Source organism: Callospermophilus lateralis, chromosome 8 (assembly GCF_048772815.1).
Source record: "Callospermophilus lateralis isolate mCalLat2 chromosome 8, mCalLat2.hap1, whole genome shotgun sequence".
Classification (NCBI taxonomy): Eukaryota; Metazoa; Chordata; class Mammalia; order Rodentia; family Sciuridae; genus Callospermophilus; species Callospermophilus lateralis.
This window is the reverse complement of record NC_135312.1, coordinates 29,657,082-29,672,943: the sequence shown is the minus strand read 5'-3', so window position 1 is coordinate 29,672,943 and position 15,862 is coordinate 29,657,082.

The window sequence follows — 15,862 nt, the reverse complement described above, 5'->3', positions numbered from 1 at the left end:
CTGCTGGGGCTGTCTCAGGATTGCCTCATCGGCCCTTGGGTGGCTTCTGAGTTTCTTTCATCTCATTGAATTAAGTTTCCTCTGTTTTACATATTCAGAGTGGCTTTCTGTCTTCCTGGTTGGGCTCTATCACAAAGAGACAAAAATGTAATCAAAACAAAGATGAAGGGGGCAAAAGCATTCTGAGGGAGCTGTGTTGGAGAGGGGAGCAAAGGGGCAAAAGACCCACAGGTCCTGGCAGCACCCACAGCAATGTCCAGTCTTTGTGCACAGCCGTGGAGAAAGACTTCAGTCACCCACGGCTTATTAGATGCATTCAGAAACAAATACAGCATTTGGGGGGCGTCATTAGCTCCAGAAGCGAGAGCAACAACATCTAAGGTATAAAGAAAAACAAAATAAATGAAAAACCCAGAAAGAAAAGCAACGTGATTTAGAGTCATAGACATAAATTCAAATCCTGGCTCGAAGTGGATATTGTGGTCACCTCTGCAGCTTCTATTCCTCCCCTTTGCATGGCAGAGTGGCTGTGGGATTCTCACAGGACTGGGCCAACCATCGGCTCTGGGTTGTGGCCTTGATTGGCATGGTCATTGGCTCTTACATGGGTTTATACCCCAGGCCCCAAGTCAATCACTGTGTGAATTTCCCCTGGCCACAGATGCAATAAAAGTGAAGCCTATGACCCTTGTTTGCTAGTCGTGGAAAGAAAAATCCTTTCTCCAGAGTAGTGTGCTAAGTTCTGAAGGTGTTTTCAACATTTTGCAACTAATAGAAAAAGAGCCTGAGAATAAAGCCAGCACCAAAAGAAGGGTAACTCCAAGACAACCAGAATAAAACAGAGATGGATCTCTGATCAAACTGCCGGAATCCCACCCTTCCACTGGACTTTTTCTGTTACAAAAGTTTATACATTTCCTGCACTGTTAAGTATGGTTTTATTTGAGTTTTCTGTTACTTGCAACAAATAGGAGTGTTAGTGTATCAAAGCAGTGTTAGTGTATCAGTTGTGTGTCCTGGGATAGGTCATTTAATCTTTCTGATCCTTAATTTAGTAAGACAATCCACCTTAGAATTTTTTTGAGGATTAAGTGAAATAATGCATCAGGAAGTACTTAGTAAATTGTAAGTTGTTATTGGAATCTTCCTATTATCACAGATATAATTTATTTAAATTATGAATGCAGTTTTATATCTCTCCTACATACAAAGCCTGATTATCGAGCCTGCTATTCTGTCATACCTACTTCACTGTTAGCATTCATCTAAATGAATCAGCAATACCATTATTTCACTCTGCACAGCTCTAAATAATTGACTTTGAAGTCCCAGGTGGCTACATAAGCTTGACAAGGTTCACCTCAAAACCCCTGGTGAGAAGATTGAGCAACCCTTTATGTGATCACTCATAACTCACTTGTGAAGTGTGTGGTTTTCCATGCCATCTAGACCTGCCTGTGAGGGTGGGTGTGTGATGATCCTCTCATCCCTTGAGAGTTCAGGTATGGTCAGAAAAGACCTAGTGGTCAGTGCTGCCCTTGAATCTTCTTTTCTTCCCCTACTTTTTAATTTTTAGTGTACTGGAGATTGAACCCTGGGGCGTTCTACCACTGAGCTCTATCCCCAGCCTTTTTATCTTTTTTTTTTTTTTTTTTTTAATTTTGAGACAGGGTCCAATTAAATCATTGAGGCTGGCCTCAAATTTGCCATCCTCTGGCTTCAGCCTTCTAAGTTTGCTGGAGTTATAGGCATGCACCACCATGCCTGGCTTTTTAGTAATTGTTGTTTGCTTTGGGCACTAGGGATTGAATCTGGGGACCCTTTGCCACTGAGCTACATCCATAGCCTTTTTTATTTTGAGACAGGGACCTGCTAATTTGCTTAAGGTCTCACTAAATTGCTGAGACTGGTCTTGACATGATCCTCTTGCCTCAGCCTCCTGAGCGCTGGGACTACAAGCATGCACCTGTGCCTGGCTCTTTTGTCTTCTTGTAATTGCTGCCTGGAGGTGGTTTGGGAACCTGAGAGAGTGGCTTAGGCATGAATCTTTCAAAGGGCTGCACAACGAAGAACCACTGGGCAAGTAGCGTATAATGCTTAGATATTTCACTGTAAAGACAAAATATTAAGGGTTATTCATTTATCCAGCCAGATTAGATAAGTTCTAAAAGTACCATAGAAGTGTACGGTATGTATATCTTTCTTTCAGTAACTGGCATATCCTAGGACAGGGCTGATTCAGCTTTGCTAACTCTGGCGGATGAGGGCAGACTGAGAAAGGATGATGGGCCTGAGAACTTGAACCTTGGGAGGTTGGGGCAAGCTCAGGGGACACTGCAGATCCTATCCCATCCTTCCTACCCAGTCTTATTGAGTTCCCATCTCCCCTTCTCTGTCTGTCTTGCCACTGAGAATGGTTGGGTCCCATCATGAAGGATCTGGGCTCGCCTCTCTGTTTGCAACCTCAGGTCCTTCACTTTGTCCCCAACTCACTTCTATTCATTCTCTACCCTGCCATAGGAGTCAACTTTGACAACTATACCATGCTGCCCCTGTGCCCTCCCCAATCCTAAACCTTCCCATTGGCTCCCTGCAGCTCATCCCGCAGAGCCCAGACCTCTATTGGCCATCAGTCCAGCTCCTCTGCACCCTTTCCCATACTCCTGTCCCCTCCAAACCAAATCAGAGACCTGGGATCAACTCTTAAACCAATGCTTACTAAATTTTTACAGTCATAAAAATTACTTGAGTTTATCGACAATGCAGATTCCTGAGGCCCATCTTCACATAATTATGACTCAGGAAGCCAGGGCTGGGAATCTGGAGTTTCTTAAGAACTTTGGCAAAGTGACTGCAGTCATCCTTAGTATGTCTTTGGACAAACTGTGTGATTGCCCTATAGGGGTATACTTTTCCTTTCGCCTCTCTTACTAGGGAGCTCAGGCTTGGTCAGTCTGTTTACCCAGGACCTTGCCCAGTTGGGCACACACTGAGCTCTCCACACACTGAGTGCTCCATCTGGGTCTAGTAACTGAACCAGAAAATCACAGCAGACCTAGCATCCTGAGGCTGTGACAGGGGCCAGGCACCCAGCAGTCGGGGGTCAGGCATCAAGCACAGGACACATTAGGGATGCCAGTGTGCTGTGGGGAGTGGTCAGCAGAACCCTGGTTGCTGCACAATGTTGAGTGGATCCTGTTGAGTGATGGCAGAGGGGAGGGAGGCTCTCAGCGAGCCCTCACGGGAGTGGCTCCTGCACCAGGAAGTTGAGGGAGGGGCAGCTAGGAGCACTGGGATACATGATCAGCACTCTACTAGAGGAAAGGGTGACTTGGTCTGGAGTCCCAGGTTATTGCTCTAGAGAACAGCAGTTGCCAATTTTGTCTGTAAATTAGATTCACTTGGAACAGCATTACTGAAACCAATAAGCTGACAAAAGTCAGATTTTCAAATCCCACCCCAGAGTTACTACATGAGTCTCTAGATGTGGGTGGAGAGGATTTCAGAACTCTAGATGGGGAGTCTTGAGACTTTGTCATTATACGTCCCTGCAGGAGTCACCCCTCCCTGGTTGTTATCCAGTGGGCCATTTCTATTTAAAGAGTCAAATTTGTTTATTTGCTCAGGAAAAACATTTTTGATGATTATTTTTTTTTTGCTTATCTCTCTCAGTTTCATCTCTCTGGTCTATTTATTTATAAGTTCCATAGGATGGATAATGGAATTTCTGGTCCTAACTTCTATGTACTTTAATTTTTTATTTTAATATTTCCTTTTGTTTCTTCTTGGTTTAGTATTCTGGAACTATTTATTGGCATACTCTGGTAGTTATATACCTATTCCCTAGTTGTGTCCATTCTGTTATACGATATATCTTTTTATTTTGATGATTGTACTTTTCATTTCTAAGATATCTACATGCTTGTCATCATGTAGCCTTTTCTTGTTTCAAGAATGGGATATCTACTTATTCTCTAGAATATTTAATCTACAGGACTCCTTAAAGTCTTCTTCTGTTCGTTTTATTTACTCCATTTCTACAGATGTTGGGCTTGGTTTTCCTTCATGATGTTGGATTCCCTTAAGCATTTGGTGATTCTAGGTTGTGCACTCATCTTTTTATTTGAATGTCTCTGTATTCAATCATCTTTGATCAGGGCCAGCAAACTATAGCTCATGGGCCAAAATTAGCTGCTGTCTGTTTGGAAAACAAGGTTTAATTGGAACATAGCACACTCATTCATTTATATATCACCTGCGGTAGCTTTTGTGCTACATTGGCAGAAGGAAATAGCCAATGAACTCTAAAATACTGACTCTCTGGACCCTTAAAGAAAACATTTCCCGAAAATTCTATAGGTCTAACCATCACTCTACAGGGAATATGACTCTTAGAAGAACACGGTAAACAATGCTTGGCCAGTTGATACACCATCCAAAGAAGAATAGAAGATAGTCTATAAGACCAAAGACCCAGTTTCTTCACAAATAGGAATAAAAATGAAAAGAAAGGATAAAGATATGTGGGTTAAATGATTTAATAGGGAAAAAGAAAAGCAGTCAAAAGCAGTGTGTGACCTTTCTTGGATTTTAATTTAAACAGGTCAGTGATAAAGACAAAATTTGAAAACAATGAGGGAAAATTGAACACAAAGGAGTCTTTCTAATTTTTTACCAATGTGAAACACACCACCTTACAATTTGGTGGAGTAAAATAACAACCATTCTCTATGTGCACTTGTTCTGTGGGTCGGAAATTTGGAGATGGTACGCGGAGGTGTCTTCTCTGCCCCACATCATCTGGAGCCTTGGGTGGGAAGACATGGTGGCTGGTGCAGTGGGGTTTCCCATGGCAGCCGGCGTCTGTTGGAAGTTAGAAGGTTCCTCACCTTGCTTAGGAATTCAGAGAGCGCCTCCTTCTCACATTCCATTGTTCCAGTGAGTGACTAAGCCCCACAGAGGGTCAAAAGGAGAGAAATTGGACTTTACTCTTGATGGGGGAGTGGCAAGCTCAACCGAGCAGGACTTGGGAGATGCTACATCTACCATCTTTAGGAAAAGCCAGCTGCCACTGTGGGCCTAGAAGATAGTCATAAGTTTGTTAATATTTGGGGATATGTGTATGGTCATGTTTTTAAAAAATGCTTTAAGTGTTAGGGAGCCAGACTGAGCCTGAAAAATATCAAAAAATAAATATAATATTACAGAAGAAAATGAAAGATGGGTGGTGGCAGCTTATATAAAAAAGGACTAGCAAAACACCAATAGCTGTAGAAACAAGTTTAAGGAATATGGGTTGTTTTCTAATAGTCTTTTGAATTTGTATGTGTTTGAAATTTTTATCTATCTCTATAGAAAGAAAGAAAGAAAGAGAGAGAGAGAGAGAGAGAGAGAGAGAGAGAGAGAGAGAGAGAGAGAGAAAGGGAGGGAGGGAGGGAGGAGAGGGAGGGCGGGCAGGCGGGCAGGGAGGCTGGTTGGGCCTGTTTGTGGACATTGTTTCTTTTTACCACCAGCAGTTGTGGGTGAGAGAGGGTCCTGCTGCTAAGGAGCAAATACTAGTGGATGTACCTAGAAGCTCAGGGGCTCTGGTTTCCCTCTGGGCGTTGCTGTCCGCCTGAGGGGCCATACTGCCTCTTACAGCCTCGCCCTAAACTCCCTGTTCTGGCCTGAGGCGGCAACCCTGTAGGCCTTCTTCTTGGCACAGATAAGCAAAGGGGGGAATCTACCAGTTTGGCCACCAGGATTGGGTGATTGATTGTAATCTCCTTGTGGCTGTCCCCCCGCTGCTCCTTCCTGCAGGCCAGAGTGGCTTCTGCCTTTGTACAATGTCTCTCCTGGGCCTGTTTTAGGATGCAATTTCCTTTGTCAACATGGCCCTCTCTGCTTTCTCTGTTGCAAGTATCACTGAAATTTTCTGATCTGATGATAGCATATGCCATATAATATATATGGATTCAGGCTTATTGAAAGAATACTTTTTTCTTTCTTTGTTAGAGATTTTGGTTGTGCTCAATCAGTTATTTTGATTCCATACCCCCAAACTTTTTCAAGGTCGTATGTTCCAAAAATAAATATATTCAATTTTGCATCTTGTGGGTTTTTAAAAATCTATAGCAGAACATACATGTTTTCCATTTATTAAAAGTACTTGCAATAATAATGGCCCATGATTTCATAGCATATCTTATATATACACTGTAATTTATAATTTCTGAACATTTACACTTAGAGCGTTTCTAACCTATTGACTCACTCTTCTTTATTCACTTGCAAGGTTGGAGATCAAACCCAGGTCTTCACTTATGCTAGGTAAGTGCTCTATTACTGAGTTAAACCTGCAGTGGATTTCCAATCTTTTGATCTTGACCATATTTACTAGGATAAATATCTTTGTTTCAATATTTTGTGACAATTTAATTTTATTTCCCTAGGATGAGTTCTGGTGTGGGAAATTATAGTGAAAGAACATGATCTGTAAAATGACTATTGGTATATACTGCCAAATTTATTTGCAAAGAATTTCCCTTTCATTTGTAGTTTTCTTCTCTACCCCCAGTAACGTGAAAGTATCCACTTCATCTCACCTCTGTGACATTATTAGAATTGTGTTCACCTTTATGGATTTGAAAAACACGATCTTATTCTCTCACATTCTATTATTTTTCCAAATGAACTTCAAAATACTTTTACTAAATAACAAGGGGCAGGGAGAGAAGAAAAAGAAAACTAAAGAATTCCAATTAGAATTTTTATTGGATTATAAAAATCCTATAGTGCTAAAAAAAGTACATATGTAATAAGTGAATACACAGTTATTTAATAAATCAAACAAATCAGAAGTACATAAAAGAGTAAAAAATTAACCTCCTTTTATCCACACAGTGCCCTGTTCCTTTCAAAGGCAAAATACTGAGTACACATCATATCAGCTTTCAAAAAAAAAATCCTTATGAATTTGCATTTACGTAAGTAGACATGTAATTACTGTTGGGCTGATTTTTCTGTTTCTTCTATTCATGCTTTAGAAATGATATAGGATATTTCTATTCCTCTAATCTCAACTGTTAGAAACTGTAGTTTTTTTTTTTTTTTTTAAAGACATAGAATTCTCTCAATGTCTAGAATTAAAGCATAGCTGAATCTTCCCCAATAAAATGACAAAAGACTCAGAAAGTTTTCACTTCCCACTGCTTCCCTCTCCTGCCACATGGAAATCATTGGATTCAGATCGGCTTATTAGTCTACACACAGGTATCATAATTATTTAAACTCTACTCATCTTTCTACTCAAGATTTTTCTTTTTCTCACCTTCCTTTTCTTTTCATGTTGTTGAAATGTGTTTTTAAGTAATTTTTTTTTCAAAAGGAGCTGAGGATGATGAACTTTTCAAATTTTTTCATGCTCAAGAAAGTATTTTCTTTCCTCTTGAATGCTGGATGTGTCTGTTTTGTGTTGTTGTAACAAAATACCTGAGACTGGGTAAATTTTTTTTTCCCTGTGGTGCTAGAGATTGAACCCAGGGCTTTGTGCATGCAAGGCAAGCACTCTACTAATTAAGCTACATCCCTACATCCCCAGTCCCAAGACTGGGTAATTTTTAAAGAAAGGAGGTTTATTTGGCATATGATTCTGGTGTCTGGAGGATCCAAACAGCTTGGCACCTCTGTCCTGTTGAGGGCCCCTGGCAGAAAAGCAATCAGCCACATGTACAAGGTACGTGCACATGTGCGAGCAAGGAAACAAGAGACCAGGGAGGTGTCAGACTCACTCTTTTTACAACAACTCTCTCACTGAAACTAATCCTCCCCTGCCAGACTTGACCCACTCCTGTAAGGCACCATTCATCCATGCACAGGGGCGGGCCCCATGACCTAATCACCTTCCAGGAGGCTCCACCCCCAGAAGGTTCCACCACCCCAACCAAGCTTCTAGCACAGGAACCTTTGTGGGAGAAACCATATCCACATCAGAGTCCCTGGGTGTTGATTTTGGATGAAATTCTTTTTTCTCCGAATTAAAAGATTTGCTCTATTACCTTCTATTATCTAGAAACCCATTGCCAGGTTTTTTTTTTTTTTTTAATGTACACAATTATTTGTTTTTAAAAAGTTTATATTTTAATATTTATTTAAATAGATCACTATTTCAATCAAATCAACTATGCAGTCACTAATGTCCATAAATACTTGCATGAATTTTTTTTTTTTAGTTTTAGATGGACACAGTACTTTTTTTTTTTTTTAATGTAGTGCTGAGGATCAAACCCAGTGTCTCACACATGTGAGGCAGGTGCTCTGCCACTGAGCCACAACCCCAGCCATAACATGAAAATTTTTAAAGTGCTCTATCATTTTCCTTTAGTGATTTCTAGTAGAATTTTTATGTTTGCCTTTTCAATTTTGTACTGTATTTTAGATAAATTTTGCACTCATAATAATATTTCAATCTAGAAGAATTTATTTTATACAGATTTTTATTTATAGGAAAGTTTAAAAATTCAAATATCAAATTATATACTTTTTTTTTTTTTTTTACAAAGTCAGACTGTAGGATAATCAATAAAAGGCTTATGAGCACAAATATACATATTATATTTAGATAAAATTTCTTCAGGGAGATGGAACGGATGTACAAGTCCAAGGAGAAACAAGATCAGTGTAAAATTTGTCATGTTTAAAGAAGAGACCTTTTGTGTTTTTGCCAATGAAGGGTGGTGCGTAACAGCTTGATATGGCATTTGTAAACCACTAGCAACATTTAATGGAATGTCTGAAATCATTTCACTTTAAAGGGCCAATATTATAATTTGCCAGAAATTGTTTGCAACAATTTAACTAATGATGACTAAATTTAGATGCCAAATCAAACACGTGTGAGGGGGTGACTCAGTCTAATGTACCCACCTGTTTGGGAATTCACAAGCTGAAAAGTTGAAGACCGGCAGTCAGGTACAGGGACCAGGAATCTGCTCCTTTTAACCCTCCCCTGAGGATCCTAGTGACCAGCTGACTGGGGGCCTGATGTGGCCCATTTGATGTGGGTGGCACGTGGTACCTCTGCTTCTCCACTGCTTTTAGTTAGCCTCCTTACCATTTGGTTCATATTTTATTTTATTTTTTTTTTAGTAACTTGAAGCTTAGTTTTGTTTAAAAAAATGAATAAATAAAACTCTGCTCTATTATAGGCTGCTCATAATTCAACCTTGTCCCACAATGGCCACCATAAAATTCACTGGACTTTCTCCCCAAGGGATCTGATTCCAGGAAACTTCTTGGATTGTCTTTGAAGATGTTCTTCAAATGGCAATTTTGAGAGTTTTAAATAAGAAGTTTCCTCATATTCTATGAATGCAAAAAAAAAAAAAATGTGTTTAGTCCTTACAGGGGTGTGAGAAATTGGGCTTGTCCCCTTCCTCGGGGTGTGGGTGCCTCGTCTTATGATTTACTCCTCAGCTCTTTTCCCCAGGCTCTGCCTCAGTTATTCCCGGGCAGAGGGACAGGAATGAGCCAACCGCACCTGGGGGCCAGCTCTTCCCCGTCCCTCCCCCCCCCCACCAGAAGTGGGTGAGAAGAAGACTCAGAGAGATCAAAGGTGGCCACGCCGGAGACTGAGATGGGAGTGAGAACCCGGGTCAGCAGAGGGACAGTGGGATGGTCAGTGAGGTGGGAGCCACTGACGGGTTCTTGGGATTCTTGGGATCAAGTGTGTCTCACATTAATTTCAAACCCTTTGCTACGTTGTGATGTGCCCATAACCGTGCTGTGACTTGAATGGGCCCCTCCCCCAGGTTCACGATTGGAAACAATGCCCAGTGCAACAGAATTGAGAGGCAGGGCCTTTAAGGGGACTATCGCAGATCACCCCGCTCATGTGTACATGAATGCCAGTATCACGGGAGTGAGTTAGGTGCCCAGGCGGTGGGCAAGGTCCAGCCTCCTTCCCCTCCCTCCTGCTGACTCTAGCCCCTAGCGCTCTCTCCTCTCCCACACCTTGCTCTCTTGCTCTTGGTCTCTCACCGTGTGACACTTTTCACCATGGCACCAAGGCCCTTCCCCAGTGCCAGTGCTTTGCTCTTATACCTTCCAGTCTCCAGAACCATGGGCCAAATAAACTTCTGTGCTTTATAAACCACCCAGTCTATGGTATTTTGTTATAGCAGCAGAAAGTAGATGAAGATACCCCAGGTATTACCTCTAATCCTCTATGGATTCTGCAACATGCAACTCAGAGGAAGCACAAGGAGGGAGAATTAAAGAAGAAGGAGGTGGCAGGACATGTTTCAGATGACCAGGGTCAAGAGAGGTGCAGGAAGTGCCTGAGGACTCCGCAGAAGTGGGAAATCTGCACAGGTGTTGACCAGAACACGCCCTTGAAGGTCCGTGAAGATAAGGACTTCTGTTGTACCTTAAGCTGCAATGCACGGGATGAAGGGCGGGCACCAGCTAGAGAATAACATTGACCTTTTTTTCTTTTTCTTTTAAAAGTAACACATACAGTAAAAAGTTCAAACAGAGCTGGGTGTGGTGGTGCTCAACTGTAATCCCAGCAGCTTGGGAGGCTGAGGCAGGAGGATCGAAAGCTCAAGGCCAGCCTGGGCAGGTTGGTGAAGTACTGTCTCAACATAAAGAATAAAAGAGCTCAGTGGTAGAGCACCCCTGGGTTCAATCCCCAGTACTAAAAAAGATAAAACAAAACAAAACAAAAAAACTCAAACAGCATAAAGAGTCTAGGGAAAGAGGGGAAAAAATCATGTATAAATGATTTTTTTAAACAAATGAGAATCTTGTATAATTTTTTTCTTTTAATATTAAAAGGAGAGATAAAACCAGAAGGCTGAGCCGACACTTGAAGTACTGTATCCCTACATTAGTTAGTTATATATATTTTTTTCCTTTTTTGGTACTGGGGACCAGATCCAGGGACTCTCAACCACTGAGTTAGATCATTAGCCTTTTTATTATATTTTGAAGCAGGTCTCTCTAAATTGCCCAGGATGGCCTCGAACAGGTGATCCTCCTGCCTCAGCCTCCCAAGTTGCTGGGATTACAGGTGTGAGCCACTGTGCCCAGTTACCATGCCTGACTGGTATGCTAGTTCAGCCTACTTCATGGGTGAGGAAATGCATGATCACAGATGTTAAATAAGTTGTCCAGGTCACAGAAGTACAACACGGAAGGACTAGGATTTGAACTCAAGGGCATCTCGCTCCCAAGTCCAAGTTTTTGTGGCTCCTCGATGTTTTCTCCCTTCCTCTGGCATGGAGAGTGGGTCTTCCTCTACCTTAAAATTCAAATGTGGTCCCTGGGAGGAAGGCAGAGCAGCAGGTGGGACTTACCTGTGGCTTGGGAGGTGGTACAAAGATGGCCTGCGGAGAGCGAAGTCTGACAAGAGGCGTCTGTGTTCTCTCGGAGATGAGCAGCCAGGGCAGGCAGGGAGAAGCAGGGAGAGCTAAGGGTGCAGAGGGTCTGAGACACTTGCTTAGGGAGTTGGGACGCCATGTTGAATGCTAGTGAGAACATTCAGTAGAGCTGATTGGGATGTGGGTAGACTGGTTCCCAGTCCCTTCTGGAACCAGACCCCTCTGTCCTGTGGAGAATGCATTCCATGTGCAACGGCAGTCGGATGGGGCTGATTCTGGCTTCCCCCTTCCCATCACCTGGGTAGACACTGTAGCCAAAAGTAGGCAACCAGATGAGTTGTAGTACATCCAGGTAACTGCATCAGGGGCATTGGAAATGCTGCCTGGGCTTCTCCCCTGGTCCCCACTGGGGGACCTTCTATTCTGATTGCTGAGGTGGGAGTACATGAGGCTAGTGTTGCTGGTGGTCATCTTGCCTTCTTTATACCAAGTGTGTCTAAGAGGTGAAGAAAGGAAGAGAGAAGGACAGATTCCTGAAAGCATGATGAACTTCCAAATCTTACTGTGCTGGACACCATACCACCCCTGGACCTCACAGTCAAGGGAGCCAATAGTTTCTACTTTCTCTGCTTCAACTAGTGTGACTTGGGTTTGTATCACCTGCAAATGATGAATATTCTCTCCATTCTAGAGAGACAGGAGTGACGAGGCCCAGGAGAGGAAGGCAGATGCTCAGCTGTGATACCTGGGGCATGTGAGCTGGTAGGACCTTCTGCATAGTGTGGGGCTGTGACAACAAAGTCCAGTCAGCACACAGAGCCATCATCCTTCTGCTGGGTAAAAACATCACTAGTTGATTACAGCATTCTTCCCCATGGAGTCAGGAAAAGCCACTACAACTGCCTTAAAATTCATCTCTTTTCGTAAAGTTCCGGACAACTGCTATCCTTGATGTGATTGTATATTTTCCCACCTTGGACTTCATGCCTGAAAAGTGAGAAATATTTGTCCAAGAACTGGAACTGAACTTGGTGATCGACCCAATTTTACTTGGAATTTCTTCATTGTGGATACCTTTAGAGCATTGCTGTTTAATTTATTATTATTGAAGTAGACTATAAATAGGAATAGTGGTACTTTACTGAGCTTTCTTTTTCATATATTTTAAATTAAGTATTCTACCTGTACTTGCAAATTTGGCTCCTGAACTGGTGTCTTTGTTTCTCTTGCTTGGTCCAGCTAATATTTACAGTTGTTCTGAGCCTCACCAAGGCTCCTAATCTGGGGTTGTCCCTCTGTCATGTGCAGAGAATGCCCAGGAGATCGCAAAACCCACACTGTGGCATTTAGCTTGGCAGTGACAGGTCTTCTCCTCCCTGGAGCAATGCTTCCTTTCATCTACCACCTTAATTTTCTGCCCTTATCAGTCTGAAAACCTATGGTAACAGTCTACATGGGCTTTCATTTAACCTTTTATGTTTTTTAAGTTCCATCATTTCCCCATAACCAGGCCAGAAGAGGCCCTACCCAGGTGATTCGGGTGGAATTGCTCAGAGAATTTATAGCAAAAAGGGCATGGGCCTTAGCAACTAGTCAGGATAGAAAAATACTTAAACCTCTAGCGATGTCCAAAGCTCCTTAAAAATCCATTAAATATTAGAAAAAGAATGTTGATGCTATTATTGTTGTTGATGTAATAGCTGTTTCGTTAATATTTTAACTGACCCATAGATTCCATTTAAGATGCTTTAGGACAAATGCAGAAGTCACCAATGCTTTAAAAAATGATGATCTAACAGAGAAATTTTCATGAAATGTGCCTGATAGGGATGAAAGTGCATTCCCTTTGGCCGATGACAGTAGTCACAGGTACACATCGCCACTAGTATCAACTCTAAGAGTCTAACATAACCTTTACCTGGACAGACATTGTATTGAGTGCTTCAGTTGCATTATTATGTTTAATTCCAGCATAAGAGTATGTGCTTTTATTTTCTGTATTTTTTTTAAATAAAGTACCTAAGATGTGGAGAGATTAACTTGGAAGAAGGAAGTTGGTGAGGAAAGAGCTGGAGAATCAGGAACTCAGTTCTTGGGAAGCTTACCCTTAGGTTTCTGGGCTGATCTCTGAAATTCTGTAACTTGCATCGGATCGTGTTACATAGATAACAGAAACACTCAATCTGATGTTGGATTCGTCCATTTATTTCCCTTGTGTTTGAAGGGTCTGTAGAGAACCAGCCTGCAGCTGGTATAGCATTTGATGATGTTAGGGACTCAGGGTGCTGGCATCCTGTTGCTCTGCCAATTTGTGCCTTCTATCCTAAAATCACCTTGTGGCTCAATCTAGCTGTTGGAGCACCAGTCATCACATCTGCATTCTACTAAACAATTCCACACCTCAATTCTACTTCATGCCTTTGGTTTAGTCACAGGTCACATCTAGCTTCAAGGCAGAATGTAGTCTTGATTCTGGGCAGCTGTGTGCGCAGCTAAAACTTCAGGAAGAGTAGAAAATAAATATGAGGGGGGTGTGTGTGGATTAATAGCAGTTTCTGTCAAAGTATGGGGCTGTGACAACTTTTAGCTACTTTTCTATACTTTGTGTGAATACCAGAGTTTTATATTTCTACATCCAATAATATTCTTATAATTGTTTTCCAAATTCAACTCAGAAGTACCTTATTAAAAAGGTGCTCGTTATTATACACTTAGGCACTTTCATGAGCCCTAGATCTGACATAACATAAAACAAAAGCTTGACATTATCACTGTCTGCTCCGCATGAGTCAGTCCTGCCTTTTAATACTAACAGGAGAAGGGGGTTCTGCTATTGAGGAATATTCTAACAGACCTACTTTTATGATCTCTTGGTAATTATTTTTGCCTGCTTAACCATTTTGACCAGTAGCTACCAGAGGAAAGCTGCTGACTTCTCTCCTTTATGCTGGGCCAAATGTTTAAATTGGAGTGTATAATTGTGACAGCTATTCACTCAATTAAAAAAAAAAAAAAAAAAAAAACTCCAGGTACTGGTCATCTCATTAGGAGCTGATACTTGTATTCTTGTTTACTCCAGGTACTGGTCATCTCATTAGGAGCTGATACTTGTATTCTTGTTTACTCCAGGTACTGGTCATCTCATTAGGAGCTGATACTTGTATTCTTGTTTTACATGCCTGCCATCTGCTTTGCTTCTCACCTCTTGGGAATATAAATTTACATGATCACAGAAGTCCTGGAAGAATGGTTAGGCATTTTCAAATTTGACAAAGTATTCATTAAGCTCTACCATAGTCTAGGCACTGGTTGGCTGGGCAGAGGAGAGATCCAGCAAATAACACCTCTGTTCACTGCCTGAGTCCAGAACCAGTTCATGCATAAGATAAAAGAGCAGGCCGATAAGGAAGAGCTCCTCCTTGTTGCTGGGTGAGGGTGTGGCATGGGTGTGGGCCTGTGTGGGCTTACTGATTCTGGACTCCCAAGCTCGCCTTCCTAGTCTCGGGCAGCACTGATGACCATAGGCTGGTGTCTTAATCCAGTCTGCTGTCACAAAGTCCCACAGACGAAGTGGCTTAGAAACAACAACAACAACAAAATTATTTCTCCCAGGGAAGTTAGAAGTTCAAGATCAGGGGGACAGCAGGGTGAGGTTCCAGCGCGAGTTCTTCTGAGTTGCAGACAGCAGAGTTCTTAATGTGTCCCCACAAAGTAGAAAGAGGGTGAGAGAGGTCTTTGGGGACTCTTATAAGGGCACAAATCCCATTATGGGGGCTGCACCCTCATGACCAAATCACCTCACACTGAAGTTCAGAATATGAATTGGGGCATAGCAGCGGGTCAGTATGGCGCTACCTGCTAAAACCTATGGGTGGAGCAGAGGAGAAGGGGGGAAGAAGGGGATGAGAGATTTGCCTGACCTTCCTAGGGGGAGTCTGAGGTTATGCTGGGGAGGCATGCTATCCGTGGAAGGAGACATGGGATCAGCCCATTCCTCACCCATCAGTCACCTGCCACCAACAAAGACCGGCTCAAGAACAGAGGGGTGAACTCCCCATGATCTGCAGAGAGACTGGGTTTCCCGTCCCTCTGGTTCTTTCCTTCACTAGCCTCTGGCTCCTCTGATGGAGGCAAAGACTCCCCTAGGGTAAAATCGCTCTTCTTGGCCTTCATTTTATCCACTCTGGGGCCATTTCTATGGCTGAATACCCTGGGTCCCCCCTTCTCCCTGGCTGCCTTTCACTGAGAGGTGGCCATATGCTATTTTTGGCTTGGGCGACTGGAATGCAGTCGGAAGTTCTGGGGAGGGTGCTGTTCTCAGTCTGGAAGGTGGATCCTTTCTAGAGGAGAGCACTGAGGGGGGGACTCTTTGCCGCAGTCTGGCTGGGCACAATTCAGGAGCCACTTGTCAAAAGAAACGAACTTTATTTTTAGAACCACACACGCCAAACAAAACAGCTCCTCAGGAAAAACCCTCAGAGCCCAACTGCCACCACCGGCTT